Source organism: Galeopterus variegatus, unplaced genomic scaffold, assembly GCF_000696425.1.
Source record: "Galeopterus variegatus unplaced genomic scaffold, G_variegatus-3.0.2 Scaffold193, whole genome shotgun sequence".
In the NCBI taxonomy this organism is placed as follows: Eukaryota; Metazoa; Chordata; class Mammalia; order Dermoptera; family Cynocephalidae; genus Galeopterus; species Galeopterus variegatus.
In genome coordinates this window covers 295,984-309,574 of record NW_007726304.1, presented here as the reverse complement: position 1 = coordinate 309,574, position 13,591 = coordinate 295,984, and positions in this window count along the sequence as shown.

Sequence of the window (13,591 nt, the reverse complement as noted above, 5' to 3'; positions counted from 1 at the left end):
ACTAAATAATGATTGTGTAGGATATATATCTATATTGATATCGACCTTCGTAAAATTTATTGTTTATCTGAACTTCAAATTTAACTGGGCATCCTATATTTTATTTAGTAACAATGCCAAATTAATCTATCAATACAGTATAATCCAATACAATCCCAAGAGAATTTTTCATGGGACTGAAAAATAATCCTAAAAATCATATGGAAGGGTAAAGCATGTAATATATAAATATGAAAATAGCTTTTCCAAGAGTAATGGGTAGGTTTTTGCCTTAGACTTGTACAATTTAAGAGACATTTCTAAGAAGTCTAATGCAAAACAAGAAACTGTCTTTCCCAAAAATAAGTTCAATTTTTTGCCCCAGAACTCACAAACCTCATCCCTGGTTATGCCTGTGTTCTTATTGATTCCTGCCAGGTAGCAACAAGAGGGGAAGGGAGGAGATCCTCACATCATTTGTCCTTATAATAATTCATACACTCTTCTCTTTCTCTCAAGGAATCAAGAAGTGCTTTCAAGTTGAGGCAATAAAATGGAAGAATGAAGTTAATGTAATTTGAAAATGAGTCATGACAGTCATTTGACTTCAGTAAGTATATTCAGGTGTGATCTCATCTTACCCCTCCCCTGGGGGTAGATACAGGGTCTCATGAGAAAATGTAGACCAGATAGACAGATGGTATTGGTGAGATAGTAGGATCAATTTATAATTATACCTTGGTAGATAGGTGAAACCCACTAACAGGAAATTTGTGGGAAAAATATCCTAACATAAAAACACAATCATGGGTAGAATTTGTATCAGTTAGCCTCCTTAGGTGCAAAAAGCGGAAAGAAACCTAGCTTAACAAGCACACAGGAATTGTACAGGAGAACTGAAGAATATGGGATAACTTTTCACAATCTTAGAGTCAGTCTTGGAAAAGTCAGGAGCCAAAGCATGTCTGGAGAGAATGGAAACTAATGGACAGTCACAGCCAGATGGGACTAATCAGTGCCAACTGTTTTTTCCATCTTTTTCTGTGGTCCACATGGGCTCCAAGTTCCAAGGAAAGGAAAGCATCTGCTTGGTATAGTTAGGGTCACATGTCCAGCCCTTGGCCAGGAGAAATGGGGACATCTTTACTGACAGTTCCATGGCTGTATCCAATAGTGAAGGAGTAGCTTTCCCAATGTAAGTTCAGGGCACCATTTAAAAAGAATGGGAAATGGATTTTTGGCAGGCAGAAACAACAGCTGTCCATTGCATGACTGAATAACACAGATTTTAGAAAGTACCAATGTAGAGCAATGCTACGATTGCCAGTTAGACCTTGGTGCAAGACCACTCTTTTTTTTTTTTTTTTTTTTTTAAAGATGACCGGTAAGGGGATCTTAACTCTTGATTTTGTGTTGTCAGCACCACGCTCTCCCAAGTGAGCCACGGGCCGACCCCAAACCACTCTTTTTTAATACAAGAAAGGATTCTTTCAAGATGAACCATTCTGGGAAGTGGTTAATAGTAGATCAGGAAATGGGGTGAGCCTCTGACTAAGGGAGGAAGGGTCTTTCTTCACTCTTTGCGGCTGGCGGCATTATTCTGACATCAAGGTGCTATTCTAGAGCTGACCCTGCCTGTGGTGGCTGCTAAAATCTGTTTTCTGTGTAAGCAGCAACAACCATGAAGAAAGATAACCTACTTTCTGGGGCTTCCAGTATCCATGACAGAGGCTGTGAGATCCTCCCACATCAGGAAAGGCACCTCTGAGCCTCCAAGTGAGTGCTGGATAATGAGTGCACAACAGAAAAAACAAAAACAAAAACCTACCTGCCTTCCCCATTAAAAACAAAAAACAGTCATTTGGACTGCAGGAGAAAGAGTTTTCTTTGCCCAAGATCAAGATGGGCTTTCCACCAGTGGTGACCAGAAGAGTATCCCTCAAGAACAACTGCAGCATAGCAGAGAAGCAAGATTAGAATGCTGGAATGACAAAAACAAACAAACAAACAACAACAACAAAAAACATTCCAGAGCAACGTGCATACACTGAATATTTAGTGAAAATCCATTTATTCATTTTTGCATAATAAGGCGCTCTGGTTTGAATGCTCCCTCCAAAACTCATGTTGAAATTTAATCCCCAATTTGGTAGTATTGAGAGATAGGGTTTTTAAGAGGTGAGTGGGTCATAAAGGCTCAGACCTTGTGAATGAATTAATCCATTTGTAGATTAATGGGTTAATGAATTAATGGGTTATCACTAGAGTGGAACTTGTGGCTTTATAGGAGGTAGAGAGATCTAGGCTAGCATGCTCAGCCCCCTTGCCATGCAATGCCCTGCACTGCCTCAAGACTCTGAAGAGTCCCCACCTGCAAGATGTCCTTCGTCAGATATCGCACTTCAACCTTGAACTTCCCAGCCTCTAGAACTATAGGTAATAAATTTTGTTCCTTTGTAAATTACCCAGTTTCAGATATTCTGTTATAAGCAACAAAAAATGGACTAAGACATAAGCTAACATTAAAAAACTAAGAGGCTGGTGCGGACAACACAAAGATCAAGGGTTCAGATCCCATACCAGCTAGCTGCAAACAAAACAAAATAAAACACAAGCGAAAAACAGAGGTATATTAATATATATTATATATGTATAACGCATATATGTGTATCATTTTGTATTAAGTTTTATTATATGTGTAATAAAACACAATATATATTTTACTTAGGAAACATTTGCTACTAATATTTTCCAACACATTTTCAATTCCCTTTTAATTTAAGGTATTCTTGATATGTACAACTTGCCCTTTTTATGGTGTTAAGCATGTTATCCTTGTCTTCTATAATTTCATTTATTTTATGCTTGGAAAGAGCTTCTCTACAAAAGACCAGTGTTATGGTGTCTATAATTCATTTTTTTAAAACTTTGACATAGACAGTGTGCTATTATGGATGGGCTACTTGGCTTAAGCTGTGCTTTCCATGAGGTCATTGCCCTAATCAGGAATCTCCACACAAAGGGTGATCAGCTGGCATTTAATCAGAAAAGATACATTCTAAAGACTGTACATGCTGCAGCCAATTTATCTCTGATCTCTGCTAGAACTTTTGCCAATTAGTATATGAATAATAGAAAGGGGTTTTTGTTGATGAAATGGGTTTTAATTGGTGAAATTAATAGCATTTGAGGTACATACAGTGGATAAAAAATTTCAGAGACACTCTCTATGCTTGCATGAACTGTATACGAGAATCCAGGGAGTCCTGTATTCTGTTCACTTAAGGATGGCCACAAGACTTAATCCTTAATGAAATTATTTTGCATGCTATCTAAAGGTTGCTTGTGTGGTAGAATTTGGCCTAAGAATTGCTTTCTTTACAATCTGGTAGAAAGGTTGTGGGGAAGTAGTTAATCCTCACCCACTTCTAAACTTTGGAGGCTACTATTAATTAACAAAAATAACCTATGAGTTGTACAAGATCAAATTGGCTTTGGCCAGTTCACAAGAATCAGTTAAATATCCACCTGTATTTTCTTCTAATTTATTTCATGGTTTTATCTTTTATGTCCAACTCTTGACCCTCCTGAAATTTTTAATCTCAAATGGCAACAGTAGTGGAGCCATTTGTATAAATGCGTGAGGCAAACTGGTGTAAAACAGGAGGTAGGAAGAATTGTGCCAAACTGCAGAGCTGTAGGAGGGCTGCCACTCCTCCATTCCTGCCAAATGCTGCCATCTGGGAATGTGGGTCCAGTGTCATTATATCTTCTGATTTACTTTTTCTTCCTAAGATTTAAAAAAAAAAAATCTCTCTCTCTATATAGATAGATGTAAATTTGTCTGATTTTTAAAACACCATGCAATAAACAGTATTCATTTGTGGCCCGGTCATAGTACAAAGGTGGACAGTTTGCAATCATTGGTTTATAGTTAAGAGGTCGATGGAATATATTTTTTTCTTCAAGTAGACATTTTTTCCCCAAAAATTGTTTGTTGAAAAACTGTTTTTCTTGTTAAGATCTTATCCTTTCTTCACCAAACACTGTACTGTGTATACTACCAGCTGTTCCACTGATGTGCATGTTCTTCTACCAATCCCATATTATTTTCATAATAATAAATTCCATATGGTGACTTTAACTGTTATTATTTTTAAAGCATTTTGTTAACAATGAAAACACGTATTCTCATGTATTTCAAAACCAGCATCCCTCCAACTGATATTGTTTTCCAAAGTTTTCATTCCTATTATTTTCTGCACATTTGGGTAAATTTAAGAATAACCTTGTCCATCTCCAATAACATCCTTTGAGATTTTGAGTTGAAGTTTTATCTTCTAAATAATTATTGTGCATATATATATATATATATATATGCTTTTGTATATTCATTTTGTATCTGAATATTTGACTTAAGTTTCTTCTGGTTCTTAGAATTTATCAATTTAGTTTTTAAGTTTTCTAAGTATATAATTGAGTATCTGGTCGATCATTTTCTGGGCTATCAAATATTTTTTTTAACATGGAGAGTTTTCATTTATTGAAAACTTGAAAGTGTTTAACAGTAAACTGTGTGTCTTGGAATAAATTTTTGAGGTACTTCTGTGATTATAGGGTATATGTTTTGTTATTCTGTCATTTTTGTTTTCCTAAAAAAATTATTTTATTTACTTAAGACTTTATTGATACCAACCATGTGCTTCTGTTCTATGTGCATTGGGCAATAAACACACACAGCAGCCTATTCTCCAGGAACTTGAATTCTCAAAAGACATGTAATAAACCAAAAAGTAAATTTTTAAAAATTAGGTAATGATAAATGCTCTGCTGAAATTAAAAGTGTGATATTGGAGAGAGTGACAGGTTGAAGGATGTTGAGAAATTATGGTACTCAGAAAAAAAAAAAAAAAAACTCTAAGAAAGTGACGTTTAAGCTGAGGTATCATTTACAAGAAGGAAACATCAAAGATCCAGGAAAAAAGATTCCACGTACAAGGCACAGTTAGGTCAAAGTGTAGGATAACTCTGTGTACAAAGGAGATTGGCTTGTTCCAAGTTACTCATGTGACTGGATTTTTCAAATTTATTAGTATTATTTTACCTAGTAATGTTAACTTCCTCTATGGTTATTTTTAAATTTCTCATTCTTAATAATTCTTGTGTTTTACATTATTTTCTTAAACTTGCTAAAGAGTTATCTGTTATATTGTGTATTTATTTTTAAATTAAAGTAAAACTTTTGAATTATCAATTCTACTTTAATTTTTATATTTAGGATTTTATTCCTCTACACTTTCATCCTTTTTAAAATTCTTCTTTCTATTCTTTATTAATCTTTTATAAGATTGTCTCAAATTATATTGATTTCATTGTTGGCCCAGAACTTTGAACTTAGAAATGATAAGAGATTTCTTCCCATTTGTAAAGCTAGGGCTGGGGCTCACTGACCCCTCGAGCCCATTGTCCAGACTGGGCCACAAACCCTACACATGCAGGTCTACGAGCCAGGTAATAGGAAAAGGTCCTGGGAGTCATGGGTGTAGAAATAATAGGCTTTATTCAGAGCTAGGGGCAGCCGCCCTAGTGGCTTCCCAGAGCGTCCCAAGAAGCGCCACATATCAGAGCCGCTAGTCCTATTTTTTTTTTTTTTTTCCTTTTTGTCTTTTTTCGTGTCCGGCAACGGATTGCAACCCTCAGTGTCGCGCCCGTACCGGACCAGACTGGCAACGGAATCGCAACCCTCGGTGTTGCCCCCGCACCTCGCTCAGCCAGTGAGCGGGAACCGGTCTGTATGTGGGATCCGAACCCTCGGCGGGAGCGCCACCGCACTCCCAAGCAGTGCACTGCTACAGTGCGCCACCGGGCCGGCCCGGCTAGTCCTTTATACTCAAGTCCATAATCCAAAAACACGTTCAGAGACGCAGAATCCAACCCCAGGATGTGAAGCACAGCCTTGGAATCACCCCACTGTGTGCAATTTCCATAGAGAAGATGGCCGACTGGGTGGAACTGCACATGCGCAATCACATTAGACAATAACAAGGAACACCTGGGTGCACGTGCATATTTACATCAGGTGCTTGGCAAGATTCTGAGCTTCTGAGGGGCCCTGACCATTTTTCTTATATTTTCCCAACACCATTTAATACCTCGTTATTAATATCCAGTGTAACTACATTGTCGTCAGAAAATATAACCTGATATACTTTTGATTTGAGAAATTTATTGAAGTATTTTTTGTAGTCTAAGTACATGAGTTTCTTTTTTTCTTCTGACTCATTTTAGTAATTTATCATAGGAACCTGAATATGTTATATTTTTCTCTTGTGGATATAAATTTATTGTATATCTATTGATTTAACCATAAATTATCATGTAATTTCTCATTGTCATTACTTTTTTTTCCCCTCTACTTGCTCTTTCAAAGTTCGAGAGATGTTTCAGTTGTCTAAAACATGTTTTTCACATTTGCCTTATATTTCTTATAGTTTATTTAGTAGGACTGAGAAAGTGGGAGAGTCAGAAATGTGAAAGTTTGTAGCTAGAATATGGGACTTTGTAGTCAGAACAAGGAACTGTAGCCTGTACCAGGATGTTTCTTGTTGCAAATACTGCACGTAAAGCTAACTCAAACTGACTTAAACCACATAGGGGCTGTGTGAGCTCCCGTAATTGAGAAGTACAGAGAGAAGGCAGCCTTTATGTGCGCTTCAAGGACTCCTGTGCATTTTCTCATTTATGCTGTCCTTCATGTATCAGTTTCAACTTCAGGCTGGCTTTCCTCACAGTAGCAATATGAATGAGTCAGCTCCAGGTATGACACCTGCACTGAGTGTCATTCAGAGGAGGCGAGGATCTGTATCCCAAATTCTTTGCAAAAGTTTTGGGATTTCACATGATAGCACCATCTTAGACTAAATGTCCACCTCTTTCCCCAGGGGTTGGTATGCACTCACTGCCTTCGTTCATTTTACGTGCTCCACTTACAAGAGAGGAATAGTGTTTCCCAGAATCTCATGGACCCCTAATGGAAATCAGGGATGATGGGTGTATTAGTCAAGGTTCTCCAGAGAAACAGAACCAGGAGGATATATACAGATATATAGAATAAAATTTATTCTGAGGAATTGTCTCACACGAATATGGAAGCTGAGAAGTTCCACATACTGCCATCCACAAGCTGGAAGCCCAGGAAGCCAGTAGTGTAATTCCAATCCAAAGCCAAAGGTCTGAGAACCAAAGGAGCCAGTAGTGTAAGTCCCAGTCAAGTCCAAAGGCCTAATAACCAGAAGTACCAATGTTGGCAGGCAGAAGATGGATGTCCTAGCTCAAGAAGAGAAAGTGAATTTGCCCTTCCTCCTACTTTTTGTTCTATTCAGGAACTCAGTGGATTGGATGATGCCCACCTACTCTGGTGAGGGTGATCTTCTTTACTCAGTCTACTGATTCAAATGCTAATCTCTTCTGGAAATACCCTTGTAGACATTCCTAGAAATGTTTTACCAACTACCTGGGCATCTCAGCCCAGACAAGCTGACACATGAAATTAAACATCACAATGAGAAAGAAAAAAGGGGGAAACTAAATTCTAGTCAGAGGGGTAGCAAATTCCTAGGTCCCCGGGATTGGGTTATGAAGTGAAATCCAGATGAAAGTCATTGAAGGTGAGAACTTGAAGTAACTTAGTATTTCAGACATTAGAGATGTAAAAAATTGCAACACCGTAAGAATGCACTAGGAAAGAAACTAGAGAGTACTCAATACTAGTTAAAAGGTGCTTAAGCTCTTTTTTTGTTTTTTCTTGTTAAGGATTTGATTCTGCTGAGCAATATAAAAATCTCCCTGTAAACTGATAATATTCAGTCTGCAGTAATGTGGAAAAACCTGGGCTCATCCAAAAACTTCTTTGAGCATTTTAAAAGGTAACAAGACATCAAAAGTTGCAGATTATCCATATTTGTTATCTAATAATAAACCATTCTTTCCCCTGTCACATATGGGATGTGTGTAGTCTTATAATTACATTGGGTCCTATATTTATTTGGACCATGTATTCCAAAAAGTAAATAATTTTCTAGGGGTGGGAGAAGGAAATATTGTCCTAGAATAGCTATAGCACAAGTTAGATCTGGACATTTCAAAAGAGAGTCAAGATTACGATAGCATCAAAGGTGATTATTTTCTTAATTGTCACAATAGCTAATATTGTCTAAAGAATAATAATGACAAAGTTTAAAGGAGGATTACCATGATAATTCTGGTTATGAACATTCTATATTATGCAAAATAAAGTTTATTTCTAGGTTTTCCTTACTGTAAACAGACTTTAATTGTCTCTAAAGAATTTTCCCGAACTGGAATTAACGAAGTTAGAATAAAAACTTTTTTATTGAAGATGAGTCCTAAACAATATAATTACTATGAATTAATTTTTATTTATGAAAGTCATACAGCTAAAATTTATAATCTATATATTATTGGAAATGTAAAAAAAAAAAGATTTGAATTTTAAATTTACATTCCCTGGGAAATTATAATATTTCAGTTTAGAAAATAATTTATCAATTTCTACCAAAAGGCATTAGCATCAAAAAAATTATGAAATTATATGTATTTACTCTTAATTGCTTTCTAGTAGACTGAATAAGAGGCTCTAGTGGAACTAGCATAGAATTTCACATAGGTCAAATAATTGTAGCAGCTAAGGTTTTTCAGTCTGGGCTAAATTCTTTATCTTAAACTTCAAATCAATATAAGAATAGAAGTAATAATTTACCCATTTTATGGCTACAGATAGGAAAACTGAGGTTTAGAGATATTAAACGGCATGTCTGAGTTAATCCATGACACTCCCGATCCCAGGACTTGTCATGTCTTTACTGCCCCTTTACTGACTCATGCCTGCCCATGCTGCTCCTTAGCCAGGCTCTCTCTGTTTACCTTGATTCTCCTCTGGGCTACCTGTGAGCATTGGCAACCTCTCTGAGTTTCAGTTGTCATGCAGTAAAATAGGTGAAAGATGTTGATGATTTGGATCATTACCATGAAAAAAATGAAATTTAAGTGTTTAGAATATAATAGGCAATCAACGATTTTAGTCCTTTCCATATTTGAGTATCTATCATGTTGAGCAATATAAAAAATTATTTTTCAAGCTTCACAAACCAGATACTTGATACTCAGCCTCACACTGGCACTTCCATGTTCTGCTTTATATCTAAAGGAACTGGGAAAGGTCATTTTTGAGAATCCTTTGACAGCCTGGTTTCCTGTTTGGTTCTGCCAATGGGAGGCATTCATAGGCAAAAAGAAGGCAAGAGGGAGAAGGCCATTTTTCTCTTGTTTCTGGCTCTGGCATTAGTGGGAGGTGACTGTGGTCCTGAGTTCCTAGGCTTCTGTAGCCTCAGTGAGCATATGGGACCCTGGCTTCCTATAACAGCAGTTCAAAAAAAGCGGTCCAGCAGCCTCAGGGGAGATACCAGAAACACGATTAAACCCTTTGCTCCTTCAGCCTTAGAAGAATTAGTGACATTCTGCAGTTACTGATTTCAGGGTTTCCTCATCTTTCTTTTTTGGCTCCTTCAGTTTTCTAATACTTTTGCCACCAAGTCACTGCATTAAATTCCCCCTGTTTGGAATACGTAAGGTGGTTTCTGTTTCCCAAACAGGATCTTGACTGATATACTTCTGTAAAAATATTTCAGTTTCTAGATATAATTGTACTAAACTAATATCTGATATGCATACAACTCCACAAGCAAATAAATCCCAAATATGTATGATTACAAAACTTTTAACACTGATTTTCTAAATCTTAACCATTTTGTGGAAAATGTGCCATTGCAAAACGGTTACTCATCTTCATGACTGTAAGTTATTTCCTTTTTCTGGTGAGGTACACTGTTTAAGTGACCATTTTTATTAAAATAACAATCTAGCTTTAAAAAACTTCCTCTGTTAAAAAATGCAATAGAGCTTTTTTTCTTTTAATAGTCTCAACGAGAGTTCATGTAGTTTAATGAAAAAAGCTTGGACTTTGAGGAAAATATAATAGCTAATATTGTGAATGTAAGGTATCTAAAAATCAACATATACATCAGGTATACACACAAGCAGTGTTAAGAAAGGCATACTGGGCTTTACAGTCAAACTGTAAACTTTGACTCAGTCACTGCTTTATACAGGGCTATTTCCTGGGCATACATCATAATTCAGTTGCAACTTCTGGGGCTAGAGTAGGAACATGGAAAACTAGTTAAAGAGAGAGCATTGATTATCACACTAAGTAAAAGAAAAACACAAGCCAAACTGGCTAGTATACTATTATTTATAAAGGAGTTCTACCAAAGTATATAGTATTTGATTACTGTAAGCAGAACATTAAACGGCAGGACAGATACCAAGCTATGTATGAGGTCTGGGAGCAAAATCTTCCATCAAAATGGAAAAGTTTGCTTCCTAAAACTCCCTCTTAGTTTTATTTCTATTCATCTGCTAGTTATAATGACTGGTACATTCCTGAATCTGGTTTGATCTGTTTCCAGACATCTGAGAAAGTTGTGTCCATAGCTATCAGATGATTGCTGGCAAGTGGGAAGAAATCTTGCTTAGGTTTGATACATGAAATAGTCCCAGGCCAGTGTTCTCAAACTTTTTGGTCCCTTTATAGTTTTAAAAATTATAAAAGACCCCAAAGAACTTTTGTTTGTATGTGATAATCTACATTTACCAAATTAAAAATTAAAACTGAGAACTGTTTAAAACATTTATTAATCCATTCAAAGTTAATAGCCCCATCAAGTGTTAACATAGGTACATAAATAACATATTTTATGAAAAATAACTATATTTTCCAAAACAAAGCTAATTAAATGAGAAGAGTAGCATTATTTTACTTTTTGAAAATCTCTTTAATGCCTGGTATAATAGATACAGCCAAATTCTCATATCTGCTTCTGACTTGAATCTATTGCTACAACATACATCATGTAACCTCTGGAAACTCTACTGTACATTTGAGAGAGAAAGAGCAAGTGAACAGGGCAACTAGAGTCTTACTATTACTTTGAAAATAATTACCCCCTCTCAGAACCTCTGCAAAGGTCACAAGAACCCCCGGGGTCACTAGACAACACTTTGAAAACCACTGCACTAGTCTAACTACATCAAGGATTTTCAACATATATTCCACTGTAACACATATAATTTTCTCATGCACATTTTCATGGATGTCTTCAGATATTAAGTAAACAAAAATAGTATTTTTATACTTAAGTAAATAACATCAGACAATTTTGAGTTTGGGGGGGATAGTATAAGGAAGAGTGGATGCCTAGAGGAGATGTGTGGTATTTGTGAAAAGTATTTTATAAACGACAGTGGATTATAAATAATGGGCCATTCCTAGCAGTCTGCTGCAACTCCTTTATCTAGGATTCAATGAAGCAAAATAGAATGTTAGTGACAGTAACATTATTACAGAGATATCTTGAATCGGTTAGGCTTTGATTTATTTCTTTAAGTAAGTAATTTGAAGATTTGGGCATTTAACAATTACTGGAAAACAATTAGTTTAAAAATACTTCTGACAATGTTGAGAGGGGCTGTCTTGAATGATCCAGAGATAGAAACTTACCACTATCTTTCTTTCAGGTGGCTGGTGGTGGTGTGGTGTATAGTATTCCATACATTCAATTCTTCTCTTTATATACAATCGCTGACCAATATCAAGTTCACTTTTTATTCATTTATATATTGCTCAATTACCCTCTTTTCATTACCCTCTTATTTACAGAGAGCCTCTTTAAATATGTGAGGCACTATTCCTCGCAACTGGGATACAAAATAGAACACAAATTCCTGCCTTCGTGAGTCTTATGTTCTAATGAAGAGAGAAATACAATAAAGATGAATAAGTAAAATGAATCATCTGTTATATTGTGATAGTATTAGAAGAAGTAAAGGGGTGAATAAGAAATATTGGGAATGGACAATGTCATAATTTAAAATAGGGTGGCAAGTAGAGAACTGACTAAAAAGATGACGTTTGAGCACAGTGTTGGGGGGGGGGGGTCAGGGGGCAGAGAGTAAGCCATTATGAGGAAGAGTGTTTTAAGCAGAGGTAACAGCAACTGCAAAGACAATGAGGTTGAGAACTTGTGTAGTGTCTTCTAGGAACCCAAAGCTGAATGAACAGTCTGTGAGATCAGAGAGGTAATGAGAGGAGGATCTTAAAGCCACTGTAAGGCCTTTGGTTCCTACTTTAAGTTGGGAAGCCATGGGAGACTTTGAACAGAGAAGGGGGATGACCTCATGTTGGTCTCTTTTACCTGCCCGTAATCCTGCCGACTGGGCCAATTATAGAGCTAGGACTGGGTCTGGAGCTCACAGACCCCTCAAGCCCATTCGCAGACTGGGTCACAAACCCTTCACATGCCAGACTGGGTCCCCAGACCCCTCACATGCAGGTCCATGAGCTAGGTAGCCAGCCAAAAGGTCCTTGGAGCCATAGGTTCAAGAGCAAGTCTGCACGTGGTGGATGCCTGAGGCAGTAAAATGCCAGCCATGTGCACTAACTCCATCCACACACAACTTATTTACAAAGAATGCACCACACCACCCCCAACCGGATGGGCAGGCAAGGGGGCCTGATTAAATTATCCTATTTTCCCAACACCCCATTTCCTTTTAAAAAGGTTTACTTTGGCTTCTGTGTTGACAATAGACTCAAAGGAAAACAAGGACAGAAGCAAGGAAATCAGTTCCCAGGCTACTATAATAATCCAAACAAGAGATGATGTAGATTGTATCAAAAGCAGTAAGTAGCCAGATTCTGAATATATTTTGAAGGAAGCACCAACAGATTATTTAAAAAATGAATATGGGACATAAGAGAAAGAGAGGAATAAAAGATGGGTTGGGTAAGGAACAATGGAGCCATTTATAGAAATGAGAAAGATTGTGGGTGTGGCTCAGAGAGAGGTTGAAACCTGGAAGGGCATTTTAGTGGGATCCCTGTTAATTCATTCCTATCTCGCATGCTGAGGGAAAGATATATAGATAGACAGACAGAATACAACTTATAACATTGATTTAAAAAATCTATTCTAAATATGCACTTGAAGCAATTAAAGTACTGTAAGAAACTTTTCCTAAATTAAGTGTATTTATGGACCAGGAAACATACCTGTGTTTTGTTTTGATTTTAGTAGCTGACCGCTACAGGGATCTGAACATAACTGTGTTTTGATCCTAGCTCTACCTCCAACAAGAAGGTCCTTAAGGACAGGTCATTTAACCTTGTTATATCTATTCCTTACTTGACAAAATGAAAAATCAAACTAGGTTTGAAGTCTTACTGTCCCTGCCCGGATTCAAATCTCAGGCATGGGCCTGTTTCTATAAAATGGGAGTAACAATAGCACCTACCTCACAGTTTATTGTGAAGATTAAATGAGCTTGTGTAAAGCATTTAGATCAATGCCTGGCACACTGTTAGTATTATCCTTAGTACATATCGAATTTTTGCTATTGTCTGTTCCTGGGTTGTGTAGGAAAGTGAGGTAAAACTAGGTGGCTAAGTGGATAAAGACAGGGAACTAAGCTTAGA